Genomic DNA, 15,454 nt, shown 5'->3' on the forward strand with positions numbered 1-15,454 from the left:
TTTCATTAATTAACGTTCAAAACTCAGCTATTATGAATTAAATAATATATGTAAAATAATAATAATAATAAATAAAGTCAAATCTCATTCATCTTGCTGCTCAGGGCAGTTCGATATTGGGCTCCAAGCGTGCTTATAGAAGATATTAATGTGGCGTCGATTGTGCGATACCGAGTTGTCCTACATGTGGCGCGGCTGGCGGCGCCGCTATAGATCGGTGTGCGACCCCCGCTCTTCATTAGGGACCCAGAGTCTACTGAATCACATTTCCTGCCACACTACACCACAAAATAAGAGACCTCGGTCATCAAGAAGTGCTACTTCCTGTCTAGGGGTTGAAAAAAAAAAAAAAAAAAAACTTTTAGATACAGTTGGTATCTAAAAAACAAACCTGCAGGTTTCCTGTCCCAGCCAACAAGCACACCACACAAATCTGATAAGCATTTGATCATTTATTGACTCATTTAAAAAGAAGAGAAACTTTGAGGGAGGGACCATTGAAACAACAGCAAAGAGAAGACTAAATGTGGGAGGAACCAGCTTACTTACCTTACAAAAAAACAAATAGTAGCATAGCTTTTACCTCTCTCCCTATCAACCAAAAACAGGAGAAAACATGATTAAGAAAAGCTTCCCACAAAGAGAGGATTCAATAGTACAGTTCAAGAGTCAAATTATAAACAGACCAGCGTTTAGTTCACTAAAACACTTTCAAGACTGCAGGCTCTCACAAACACATAAGCTCAACAATCACACACAGAGAAAAGGCTCTCAGCTCATCAAATGTAATACAACCGTAATTACTAAGCTTAAATGAGTTCATGTATTCCTCTTATCAGTTAAAAAATGTAGTCTGATTTCTATTATTTGTTTTCATTTTTAATTTAGTGATTTTAATTTTTAATTTAGTGTTTTTAAGGCTTTGAAAAAACATTGTATATTGTAATGTTCAACTAAAAATCATAAAGTACAGCTGTCATAAAATCCAGAGAAAGGCTGCGTGGCTAAATAAAAATATCAAAAATAGTTTAAATATCACAAAACAAAGTCAGCTATTCTATTACTGAATGTAGTTATATCAGTGTAGTCAGATGTTCAAACAAAGATGTATCATATATATATGTCATGCTGCACAAATAAAAATAAATGGGTGTAAACAGATGTAAACAGAAATTAAAAAAAAATGCTGGAGGCGTAACGGGTTAAAATAATGAATTTGTAAACATGCGTGAAAGTCCAAGCCTCAGGGAAAGGAGCGAGGCTCATATGTGCGAGAAGACGAGGTGATGTGAGTCAGGCTATTGATTTTAATCATTGTCTTCCACATTTTTCACCTAAAAAGCAGCAGAGAAGCAGCAGTTAAATATGACAGAGACACCAGGATAAATACCAAACATCATAAAAACAGTAAACCGGTATACAGCCATGTCTATTTATGAATGACAAGTGCTCATAATATGAACGCTCATTGATCTAATTTAGAACTCAACTTTTCTAAAATTAAAGAGTTTAAGGGGTCATATGACGTTGCTAAAGAACATTATTTGGTGTATTTGGTGTAATTAAAATGTGTTTATGTGGTTTAGGTTTAAAAAGCACATTATTTTCCACATACTGTACATTTTGTTACTCCTCTATGCGCCTTCTGAAACGCACAAAGCTCTCCTCTCTGAAAAGCAAGGTGTGCTGTGATTGTGTAGCTATCCAAGCGCGTTGTGATTGGCTGAATGCTTCAAGCGTGTGACGGAAATGTTACGCCCCTCATCATACTGTGATGCCTTGTCCACATAAACATAAAACCCATTATAAACGTGATATAAACATGATTTCTAGTCGTGTCTTCTTTTGGAAGGCAAAAACAAAGTAATTTCGCTATCACAGTGAAACACAGCATCTATCGACATGGGCGGCGGCAACGATACTACTTGAGAACAAAAGGTACGCCTTCTTTCTTTGCGTGAACATCACGTTATGCACAAATCTTTCCATATACTGGCCGTAGATATGTGGGGGCGTGTTAGAGCGAGCTGTTTTAGGAGGCGTGAATGATGTAAACTTTGATAAGAGCCTCTCTTTGGATTTGAGACTTTAGTCTTTGCAACTTTACAGATCTTCTTTATTCACCAAACTGTAACACTCCAAAGAGACAGGAAAAATTGAAATAGCATCATATATGATGTATGGATTTGTTTTTTTGTACAATCGTTCGTTCTCTAAATCACACGCACATTTGAGATATGATGATAAAACTTTAGGGTGTTTTTTTACGTAAAATCTTTGTTGTTTTGGATCTTTGATTTAACATCAGGTAAATTCACCCATTTCTCCCGAAATACATAAATGTAAGTCGTAGGAGAAGAATAGCGTGAACCTTATAGTTGCCTACACAACGTGCACCCTTTGAATAAAACACGTATTCAGATTTTATTTAAAAGGATTACTGCCGCTTTCTTTAGACAGCAGTGTATTTAACAAACACACAAACACCAGTGTGTATTTAACAAATGTCTTTTTCAGGTTAAATTATAAATCAAACGTGGTGTCAAAACTCAATAAGTTACAACGCAAATCGAAATTAAAAAAAAATAATTCCTTTAGTGGTTATTTTGAAATGTTAAACTTTGTCCACAATGGTTAACACACTCAATCTAATGATAAATTATAGGGTTTTAGAAAAAATCCTTCATGTCCAAATTCAACATGAAGCGGGGTGGTCCACTGCAGAAGGAGGAGTTTGAAAAGACTGCGCTGTTCTCGGTCATTAGAGGTATGCATTTTAAATCGGGACAAAGCGATTAGTCAGCAGAAGAAGAGACTGATGGCTGCAGCGTGGTGTTTCGCGTAATACTTGTTTATAGATCTGTTGTTTGGATATTCGTGCTGCTGGAAGATATTTCGATTCCTGCCTATTTCTACTTTGCATTTCGTTGGCATTTTGTATTTTGATTGCGCACTGGTAATTTTAATAATTGCCACCGGCTAAGAAAAGAAGCCTGTGTAATTGCATTGCGCCCCTTCCGGCATTAAAGTGCAAACTTTCGATTTGATCGCCCTGCTATAGGCTATTAGCTGTGCTAATTAGAAGGCGACCACCGCTGTTTTCACTATTGCATTAGACTGTGGATTTTTATCTGATGTCTGTGTGACGCAGAAAGCTTCAGCGGCAGCGTTCAGCCCTCCTTGATGTGAAGACCAACGAGTCTTTACCTGCGCGACTTCACCGAGCAACAGAAACCGGCAAGGCACTTAAGTTTATTTGTGCTTTCCCCTTATTTGGCAGATGCTGATGACCAACTCCGGCAGCAACAGAGTTACTTGGAATGCAGTTGGGGAAGCATTTTAAACAAGAAATAAAACCAATAATTAATAATTTTTCAAAAATAACAAAAATATTTGCCTTCTCAGCTGCCATAGTTGCAGCTCTTGCGTCATCAGAACAGGAAGTGTTCAGCGCCATCGTTTCGTTTAAAAACGTTTTGCACCGTTTTGTCAGGGCTGAACGCAGCTCGGCGAGTTGTTATCGAGGACAACATAACTCGGAATACCCGCGACTGAGAATCAAGTATTCCGTGTAATAACACAATAAAATAATGGTTTCTGTTGCAAAAATCCTTTAAAATAGGCTATAATTCTTCTGTGATGCAAGCTGAATTTCCATCAGCCATTACTCCAGTATATAGTGTCACAGGATCCTTCAGAAATCATTCTATGCTGATTTATTATTAGGAGAATGTTAGCAACGCTTTATTTTTTGGAAACTGATGCTTTTTTCAGGATTCTTTGATGAATAAAAGTTAAAAAGAACAGCATTTAATTACAAACAAAATTATTGAGCCCTTCCCTAGAACAGTATTTGAAAATCCATGATATGGTAAGTGTGCACGTGAAGTCTTTGCACACTTTCTGAAATCCACTGTGGTAAGTTAAGCGCGGCTAGTACTCTGCGTTCTTTCTAAATCCTATATGGTGAGGGAGCCCGTAGCGGTTGCCGTGCCCTTTCTTGAGTTGGTAAAAGCCCGTTCATCTTGGGGCCACTCCACCCATGTATCCTCCGGATACCTATCTAAACAGGGTGTTGCTACTGGAGTCTGTTGAGACAGCTCCTTCCAGCAAGCTTTGAGCAAGCTGTAGCCTGTGTGACAGGCTGAACTTAGTATAAAATGCTAGGTTCTAGCGGTATCCTTTAAAGGAATCTTTCTGATTCAAGCCTTTACAGAAAGCTCTACCGTTACGGGCGAGGCCCTAACAATTAAGTTGGGTATGTAGCTTAGGCCTTTGGCCGTGGGAGTGTGTCTGAACAGCGATCTAAGCGCGTCGGGCAACTCCCATTGAAATGGTAGAGTTGGTGCCAGTGTTCGCCATGATTCTGGCTACCTCCCCCCTCAGCTTGCATGGCGTGGGTATACTGTTCCCCCCATAGCGGCCTAGGGACGCGGTTCGAAGTTCCTTGAAGGGAAAGTCTCCGGAGTTCAGAATGTAACCATATGGTTCCCCTGGTAGGGGGACGAGACACTCGATCCTCACTCCCTACTCATGCTTGGACGTAAGCTTCAGGCGAAGAAGAAATGGCGTGTTTTCGATGCCTGTTTATAGTGGCACCCGGTAGTGATCGAGGCTGTCGCCGGCCAACTCGTTGGTGTTTTTCATTTGTGTGCTTCAGACACGGGTCACGACGAGGTGTTCCATAGCGACCCCTAGAGGACGCAGTTCGAAGTTCCCTTGAAAGGGAACTATATTTTTAGTGATAATTGTATTTCGCAGTTTGAAGTTTTCTTTGATTTTTTATCAAATAAATGCAGCCTTGATGAGCAGAAGAAACTCCTGTAAAAAACATTAAAAATCGTTCTGATCCCAAACTTTTGACCGAAGTGTGTGCGCGATATTTTTTGATAGTTTTTTCTCTGTTTAACATTACAACAGTGAAAGAAGACTTCCCTATTGAACACGTCTTCCCTCAGGTACAGCATGCATGTTTTGTTGCGCGGCTGGATTTTTAGTCATGAACAGTAATCACGTTTACTTAAAACAGATTTGCTGAAAATACGCACTGAAGAGCGAGTAGCGGAAGCGGGAGCGCAAGCAGGAAGAGAGGTCAGCCTTCCTGAACAGTCATGGTGAATTCACGATTTGTATTGATTTCATTTAAATACCGCTGATCAAGCTTGGGTTGGTGTGAGGACGTGGTGATGGTGAATCAGCAGTCAATAATGGAGCCAAAGAGAGGTCACGGGACTAGCGCTGGGCGATTTGACAAAGTATAAAATAATTTTTTTTCAGAACGTTATACTTTAAAATGATCTTCCTTTTTACAAATTTAACGTTATTAATGATCCAAAGATTTTATTTCCCGATGGGTTTAAACTGACTCTTACTAATTTCTGTACCGTATGAAACAGATCGTAGGTGATGACAAAGAGCAATGATATAAGTGCAATAACCACCACGGCTGGTCTATAAAAGCAATGCAATTAAACAATACAATTATCAAATGAACTGATTAATAAACCAATGAAACCCTGATGCGTTTCCAGCTGATAAAACAGTGCGAAAAACGTCTTTATAATGAGATTGGACTGGTGTATCTTTATTTGACACATGCTGCGATCATCAGCTACAGAACTCCGGGTTTTACGGGGTTTGTGTCGATCATGGGCTCGTCTGACTACCTGCACTGAAAACACAGGCACAGATGGTAATCTTCTGTCATCATCTACTCTCTCGTATCCTACAAACCTCTGTAGGTTTCACTATGTGGAATATTTCTCAAAGCATCTTCTTTTGTGTTTTAACCGAGAGGTCAGTCCTGAGGGACATTTTGAGGTGAACTTCTATTGCCTTTGAGGATTATCTGTCCATCATAAACATCATCATCATGAGGGAAATTGTTTCTGCACTCTGAATGGTCTTCAGTCTGAACTGTGATGAAAGACAGGAGCATCAGAGCAGTGTTTACAGTGTTCATGAAGAATTAAATATGAAAACAGATAAAAGAGATGTTGAGAGAGATCATTTGCACTACTATTAGAATGACAGATGATCTCGCAAGTTCAGATTCACGCTGGGGCGTGTGAGGGCGGTGATCAGAAGAGGCCGAATCAATCGAGTTTCTGAGGATCTGATGGATCTGCTGAGCGATCATCATAAAACACCATCAGATCATGAGTGTGTGTGTGTGTGTGTGTGTGTGTGTGTGTGTGTGTGTGTGTGTGTGTGGCGTATTGTGTGTATTTATCGGTTTAACTTTGTATATTACAAGGGTATTACAAGGGAGAGGGGTACAGCTTGAGGTTGTAACCATGTCCCCACTTTCCAGCATAAACCATACAAGAATGGAGGTTTTTGAGAAAGTAAAATGCTGGGAAAAGTTCCATATGAAATTTGGGGTTACGTTATGAGCCAATAGAATATACGGTTGTGCGTGTAAACCGGTATGCCTATGGTTGTCCAAATTCACAAAGAGATGTGTGTGATGATGATGATGATGGCTGTGTGTGTGTGTGTGTCTGTGTTTGTGTGTGTGTGTGTGTGTGTGTCTGTGTGTGTGTGTGTGTCTGTGTGTGTGCTGTGTGTGTGTGTGTGTGTGCTCTGCTTCAATGCTCACAGTCAGGATCATCAGTGTGTGTGTGTGTGTGTGTGTCTGTACACGCCTGTGAATACTCAGCTCTGCTCAGTCAGGATCATCAGTGTGTGTGTGTGTGTGTGTGTGTGTGTGTGTGTGTGTGTGTGTGTGCACTCACCTGTGTCTCAGCTCTGCTCACAGTCAGGATCATCAGTGTGTTTCGGTAAAACAGACAGAATCCGCAAACCCACAGGAGGTCTGAATCTGAACATGACACTGTGACGTTATTCATGATTCAAAGCTGAAAAAAAGAAGCGTGTTTTAATTATGACATTCTATTTTTGCAAAAACGTTAAAAGAAAAGTTGTAATGTGCATTTAAAGCAATGAAAATGTGAAAAGCCTAATTTTCGATAATTTCTTATTAAAAAAAGTTGTAAATTTTGATGAATAATTAGAGAGTTTTGATGGCAATAAAATATTAGCTATACTTGGACAAACGTCACTCTGTTGATATTCTCTGATTCCTTTGACTCAAAAAAGTTAAGAATGCACATATTGCTCCAATAATAGTCAGTAAGAAAAACAAACAGACAGAAATCAGTTTGGAAAAAAGATCAACAGCAGTTCAATTATGAAAAGACAATGCAGAAAAAGCCGAAATGGAAGTGATATTCACCTAAATTCTGACTCTGGCAAAATACTCAGTGCTGGGTATTAGATCTCAGTGCCGCGCTTGACACTGTCAATCATAACATACTACTTTAGAGACTGGAAAAACTCGGGTCAGACTTTCTGGGATGGTACTCTCAAATGGTTCAGGTCATACTTAGAAGGGAGAGGCCACGGCGAGTATAGAGAGCATAAGCCTGAAGTGGACGTCCATGACATGCGGAGTCCCACAAGGCTCAGCCTCTGCACCGCTTCTTGTTCAGCCTGTATATGCTCCCACTCAAGTCAAATAACGAGAAAGAACCAAATTGCCTATGACAGCTATGCCGATGATACAGATTTACCTAGCCTTATCTCCAAATGACTACAGCCCCATTGACTCCCTCTGCCAATGTATTGATGAAATTACAGTTGGATGTGCCAGAATTTCTTCAGTTAAACAAGGAAAAAACTGAAGTCATTGCATTTGGAAACAAAAGATGAAGTTTTCTGCTGCGAATGCCTCACCTAGGGGACAAACAACTAAAAATCAAGCCAGGTCTGGCAGGATTCTGAGACAGACCTTAGTTTCAGTAGTCATGTCAAAGCAGTGAACTAAATCAACATACTATCACCAAAAAACATTGCAAGAATTAGATGTTTTGTTTCCAGTCAAGCCTTGAGAAAACTTCTGTTCATGCCCCTATCACCAGCAGGGTGCACGGCTGTACAACTCCAAAAGACCATTAGACAGCCGTATTCATCCAGAACGCTGCTGCCAGGATTCTTGACTTCAGAACCAGAAAATCTGAGCATATCACACCAGTCCTCGCGGTCCCACTGGCTTCCAGTTACATTTAGGATTGATTTTTAAAGTACTTTTACTCGTTTATAAATCATTGACCTAGGACCAAAATAATATACAGATATGTTCACTGAATATAATCCACAGGAACACTCAGATCATTAGGATCGAGTCAGTTAGAAATACCAAGGGTTCACACAAAACAAGTGAGTCTGCCTTTAGTTATTATGCCGCCCGCAGTTGGAATCAGCTTCAAGAAGAGATCAGATGTGCTAAAAAACATTAGTCACATTTAGAAATCTAGACTCAGCTCATCTGTTTAGCTGTGCATTTTATTGAATGAACACTGTGCGATGTGAACTAGTTGCACTGTATCTTACGTATTCACTGTATTTTTATGTAAAATCATTATCTATTTTAACTGTTTTTAAAATTCATTTTTTAAATAAGTTAACTTTTTAAATCATTTTCAAAGTTTTTAAAAATTAAGCTTGCTTTTTTTTTCTCTACATTACTTTTTCTTCTCATGATTATTTTATTTTCTCTTTTTATGCAAAGCAATTTGAATTACCATTGTGTACGAAATGTGCTATATAAATAAACTTGCCTTGCTCACTCTTTTGTAACTATTTAATTTTCACAGACATTTCATGGAAGCCCTTCAAAAATAAAATCAAGATGGTGACTTCGTTACTTTGGCATTTACTGCTACTCGATCTGTTCTCTTTCTTTCTTTCACAGCCCATATCAGAGCGGAAACGGCCAATTATATTCAATAAAATTAAAGGAAATATTTGAAAAGTGGAAATCTAACGCCTCCTTATTAATAAGGTTATTATGGGTATGGTTAGCGACCTGTCCCACCCCTGTGTGTCGGAACGGATTTATAGTCCATATCAACGGCATCATTAAATATTAGGAAATATGATCTTTCACTAATATGTTAGTGCATAACGTTTTATAATGTACAGTACTGAAGTATAAATATCTGCCACCATAACTAATATTTACACTTAAACTTACACTTAGCCTATTATGCTGAAGGCAAACTAACTGCCAATTTAGTGTAAACAAAAATTGTATCTATCTATTTGCAAAATCTATGTAACTGTCAAGAAGAAAACAATGTCGTTGTTCAGTGTGGAGGAGAAAACAGATTTATTAATGCAGATTTAGCTTTTAGTTACTGAACATTATTATCTCCCAGAAAATATTTGGAGCGAAATAAACTTCATATTTTAAACAAATCTGAATGTTTTACGTGTTTCAATGAACGCAGGGACCATGTATTTTATACTAATATAAACACTTCACAGTCAAGCTTTATAAAGCTATTTCATAAAGTAGATATTGAAAAATGTTTTTGCTACCAAACCGCACAATCATACAAGACTGATGTTTCTCCTAGAAAATATAGACTATAGTCAATGGAGGCGTCACAAATATCTTTACTCCCTAGTCCTGATCGCAGAATGCATTCATGAAATCCCTTACATATGAACAGAAACATCCAGATATCGCTTGTGGCTGGAATTAAAAAATACACTTCTTGACTACATCGATACGACACGTCAAAAAGTTGGGTTTTAAGCCATAATAGAATAAAGTTTTAAGAATAAAAGCTGTGCTAATTGACACATATGCAATGAAATCATGTTTTTACATTAGAAGTACATATGGCATGATGACTTAATGCAAATAAAATAAAGCGGTTTGTAGTAAGCTACATAAACCAATCACTAAAAATTGTTATTTGGAAAATACAGGAACAAACATATGTAGCCTAAAGAAAAACAAATTAGTCATGTAGTCAGCAGCGTATTTGATTTCTAAGCAAAGGAAAACGTAAGAAAGAGATCCAAAGCTGGTCACATAATATCTCACAACTCATAGATTTCTCATGACCTACCGTGATAAAACAGACAGTGGGTGACAGAGATTCCTGAACAAAGATCTGAACACACGGCTGCAGAGGAAACCACTGTGACTGAGGTCTGTAGCTGTGTTCGTCCTCCAGTGAGACCTCGTGCTGCCAGCAGAGAGTGCTGGAGATTACAGACTATATGATTTATTAAAACACCACTGTTACTCTGTATACTGCATTTGCGCTATATGAAACTACGTAAGCGGAGACTTTAATGTCTATATAAATATATATATAATATATGCCCTACCTCAAACAGAGTCCTTCCCAAAAACAGCAGCAGCAGTCAGCAGAATGAAAAACCCTGAAGGGCTGCTGTCCCGCCCCCCCCCGTATGAGTTTATATCCACCGGAGGCAGACTCTGCTGTGATTGGTGGAATGAGACTGAGAGGGCGGAGCCTCTGCAACTCAAAGGACCGATGTGTGAGAAGTGATTCTTTGAATATCTAAAAAAGTAACATTAAAGCATTAAAAAATAAATAAAAAAAAATAAACTTTCGAGTAGACATTCAAACCCAGGACCAACTGTGACGAGATAGATTTTTGTGATACTACGTCTGTCAATATGTCTGGGGTCAATTCATCTTGTGTCTTAACTTTTTTACGCTTTAAAAAAAACAAAACAATAAGTCACTGTGGATGAACGCATCTTCTAAAGGCATATAAAACACGTAAAAACTTAGTACACTGTCACTACACAACTGAACACAGCGCCGTCCGAAATGGAGGTTTTCACACCTTCCGGAAGTCCCCTCTAGTGGTAAACCTATTTAGCCCATTTCGAGAAATACAGGTATTTTGATTACAGCTATGCCGCAATGCAACACCCTGCTTTTGATTTCCTTTTTTTCTTTTTACAAACACAAACAGGTTTATTCAAAACCAAGTAGACTTGAGAATGGACTTCAAACAGTTATGAGCCCACATGCATTTATTTAGAGATCAATCAATTGCGCATACGGCTAAATAAATTTAGGGAGATTTTACTATTATTTATTCAGATAGATTCCATTAAGCCTTAAAAATCTACTCAACAACCATTAGTGTAATATTGTTAACCATAATCTTTTGGAGTAGACGCACATAACCTTTTTTTTTTTTACCGTGTGGGTATGATTAAATGTTACATTTTTTATCATCTCATCTGCTGTAAATTGTATGCCTACCTACTTATTTTTTTATTCTTTATTGTGTGTTTTTTGTTCTGTCATCTGGTCATTCTGTTGCACGCAGAAGTTCTGTCCGAAAAACAAATTTCCTCGTATGTGTACCCTGGCAATAAAGACATGCTGATTCTGATTCTGATTCGGTTATGAAAAGTACGGCCTCTTAACATACTCGATTAGCCCGTGTACGGCCGGAGACTAAACATAAACTTAAACCCCAATTATAAACGAGGTATTGTGGGCGACATATTACTGATTATGAGTGTGACTTTATACTTGACTTATATCGACTTTATAGCCGTTCTTTAGATGTGATTACACATTTAGATAAAATATCTCCACTATAATTAATGGAGTCAAGCGCACTGAAATGTCAGAAATCACCATCCAGAAGTTACATTTGTTTTTTATATGATTTAAAAGGAAATATTTGCAGTGGTATGTGGCTGTGATTGATTTCGAAACATTTTTCTGTGGTATTGCTGTTGTTGTTAAATGTTTGAACCACCAGCAATAATTCGCTTTGAAACAGCAGAATAGGCATCCGTGCTCAGCTCAGTGACAATCTGAACCACGCCCCCAGCACTTCATTATTAAAACATTATAGAGTTTAGCACATGAAATATCTAGCGTTTTATTGTAATAATACATACTGTTCCTGTAAAAAAATAAAAAGCAGCATTAATAATATGACAACAATATAATAATCTATTATAATAAACGTACTATAAATATATTATAGCGATCCATATATAGAACGTTTATTTATTAACGTACTGCCAAAAGTTGGGAACCATTACCTTTTAATTCAGATTTTGACATCTACTCCGCATCAAAGCTGAATTTATTGATCAAAAATTAATCCCCCCCCCCCCCCCCTCCCCCCCCTCCCCCCCCCCCCCCCAGTAACGGAAATCAATCCCCTCCCCCCCCTGACCCCAATATTAAACAAGTACAAAAAAAGTTTTCAATTTTAATATATTATAAAATGTAATGTCCCCCTCCCCCCCCCCCCCCCCCCCCCCCCCCCCCCCCCCCCTTATTTCCCTGTGATGCCAAGCAGAATTTTCTTCACTGCATACTCCAGTTTTCATGCCTCACACCCCACCCCCCTGATCTCCCCCCCCCCCACTTAGATACCCCCATCCCATTTGACTCCAAAGAAACATCTCCCAACGACCCCCCATGATTTTAGTCCCCATAATTCGCTGCATTTCAAAGGTGTCGGATCAATAAAGTTTATTTTAAGAAGCTTCTTATGCTCACCCACCCCACGCGACTGTCACCGCCCGCCCCCTCCCTATGTTGATAAAAAAATACGAAATTATTTCAAAAGAATACTATTCGAAACATATTGCAATTTAAAATAATCATGAACATTCTATTGAAACTATTGTAATATATATAATTCTAGTATTGTAAACATATTCTGTGTTAGGCGCAGTCTGATTTTCAGCCTTCATTCCTCCAGTCTTCAGGTCAACATGATCATTCAGAAATCATTAACTAATATGAATGATTATATCAGTGTGAAATGTTGTGCTGCTTAATATTTTTGGGACCTGGTAGAAAATTGGACATTAAAAAGTTTTGTGTTACAATATTCGTAGTTTGGGTCCGAATATTGTACTTTATTTTTTTAAACACGTACCTCTCTCCTCTTTCCCCCCCCCCCCTTCCCCCTTCAAAAAAAATCACAGTTAAAAAAAAAAAAAAAAAAAAAAAAAACTTTTTCAGCAAGGATGTGTTAAATGGACAAAATTGATAGTAAAGACTTGCTATGTAGAAAATATTTTTTTTATTTGGAATTACATGCCCCTGTTCCTTTTTTCTTTTCTTTTTTTTTTTTTTTACTTTTTATTATAAAGAATCAAAGAAAAAGTAAAAGGTACAACGACTCAAAAAAAATATATAATTTTAGCAGCAAACGTTTCAGCACTGATAATAAAGCATCAATTAGACTGATTTCTGAAGATCATGTGACACTGAAGACTGGAGTAATTTTGGGGGATGCGAAAATACAGAAATAATTAACTTTAAATTAAAGGGATGAAATGGGAAACCAATATAGAAAAATTGCAATAATATGTTAGCAATATCACAGTTTTTTCTGTATTTCTGAATATGATACATCCCAGATGGCAAGAGCACCTCAAGTAAAAAACAAGGAAAATATTTATCTAGGTTTAGACCTAACATAATATACTATTAATTAATATCAAGAAAAACCAAACTATTTAAATGATATAACACTGAATAGAAATATTAAACTGAAGCAAAACTAAACTAAACGCTGCAACATTTGGAAGTTAAAATAAAATTAAAATGTAAGAGATTATACTATATATAGATAAACTATATATATACACAACATTAAGAGCCCTTGGTGAGAGCGGCATGACGAGAGGAAATGGATGTGAAAGAAAGGTTTGGGTGTGTTTTATATGAAGGACTACAGCTCGTGCCCGCGCCGCTCATACAGAAATCCACAAAACTCAGATCCGAACGAGTTTAAGACAATACTGTGAATGTAGACGGATATTTTTCCTTGTGAAGTTCTCTGTGCGTCCCATACCGCTTTCTATTAGTGACAATTTATGTATTTTTTAAATTGGATTAAAGAACACTTTTTTTTCATGCACGCACTTCTGTGCCAACATACGCCTCGGATACGGCCATACCTTTTCGTGTTTTTGTTGTTGTTATTGTTTACAGTGTCCACACTACTATCAGACTCTCTTTCTACAGTATTATAGGCCTAAGTCTCTCGGCACACTTCAAACATTTCTCTCTCTCTCTCTCTCCTCACACACACCATAACCACAACCACGACAAGAATTGCGTTTATTGGAGGTTGAACCACAACTGTGATAAGTTTATTTATCTCCAATATAGTTGTATGTGCATGTGTAGCCTACTAGAAAACAGTTGCGCCAATTTGTGCTCACGGATGTTAAAGTGACCAAATGACAAATGGGATCACATGTAATTGTGCATAAAATTACTACTATTACATTCTATCACTCATTTTTCATTCTGGCATTTATGTGCTGCCTGCTCCCGCCCTAGATTCACTTTTTTTTGTACACGGAGATTCAAAAGAGAACATGATACATCTTTTTTGTATTTAGTAAAACGATGGAACGGATTATTATATCGTGAGACGATTTAGGAAATTGAGCGAACGAATTATTATTGTGTGCATGATTTACTTTAAATGACGGAACGAATTATTATTGTGTGCATGATTTACTTTAAATGACGGAACTAATTATTATTGTGTGCATGATTTAGTTTTTGTGTTCCTCATGACATGCTCCGCACTACTTCTGTAGCGAGTGATTTATTCTGACAACTACGAAAATATTCCACATTTAATGTTTACTTTTTTAGTTCGTGTTAATAGTTATCTCCCTCTCTCTCTCTCTCTCTCTCTCTCTCTCTCTCTCACACACACACACACACACACACACACACACACACACACACACACACAGCTTGACATACTCGGGCATGTTCTGCATGTGTAGGCCTACAGCATTGAGGGACAAATGGTATTTGATAAGGCTACATTTGTATTTTTCTTAATTATAATAAAAACAATGTATTATCTTTGGATGGATGAATTTGGGTGTCTTTTATCAGATTTACAATTGCTATAACATCTCTAGTACTTTCTTTAGTTTCAGGAGCTAAGCTAAAGCTTCTGGTAGCAAAACTGTTCGAGAGTTTCTGACTGCATCAATAATAATTTAGCACGAATATGGCTCTATTCCACAACATCAGCTCTCACTATCTTTGATCTCAGAAAGTGATTTCGTCTAGGAAAGTAAAATCTAAATGTTTAAAAAAATAAAAAATAAAAAAAAATAAGCATTAATCGGATCTTGCTCTTTCAGACACGCATTTAATGAGACCGGGCTCACACTCAGTATGTGTGTGTGTGTGTGTGTGTGTGTGTGTGTGTGTGTGTGTCATACAAAACGCCATTCTCAGTTGGCTGTTCTTGACAGTCGTCTGCTAAGTGTATTCCGAGTGTCTCTCTCTTCGAAGGCTGTTTTATTGACAATATCGAAACAGATCACGTGCAGTAATCAAACGAGGAAGCACAGAGCCAATAGGCTTCGAGGCGCCAATTTACTAAATCTCTCTGTCCGGTGACAGATTTAATAATCCAGCAAAAAACAAGCGTCTGAACTTCCTGAAGCTGAACACCACCAGAAAGCTGTCTTGTGCCATCCACAAACATGGGACAGGAAAATGTTTTGTTTATTTCAGGGCAAAGAATTAAGCCTTTATTACCAGAGCCCGCGCTGTGATCTCCTATTATTTGAAAGAGCGGGTGTACA

This window comes from Cyprinus carpio, chromosome A3 (genome assembly GCF_018340385.1).
Source record: "Cyprinus carpio isolate SPL01 chromosome A3, ASM1834038v1, whole genome shotgun sequence".
Taxonomy (NCBI): domain Eukaryota; kingdom Metazoa; phylum Chordata; class Actinopteri; order Cypriniformes; family Cyprinidae; genus Cyprinus; species Cyprinus carpio.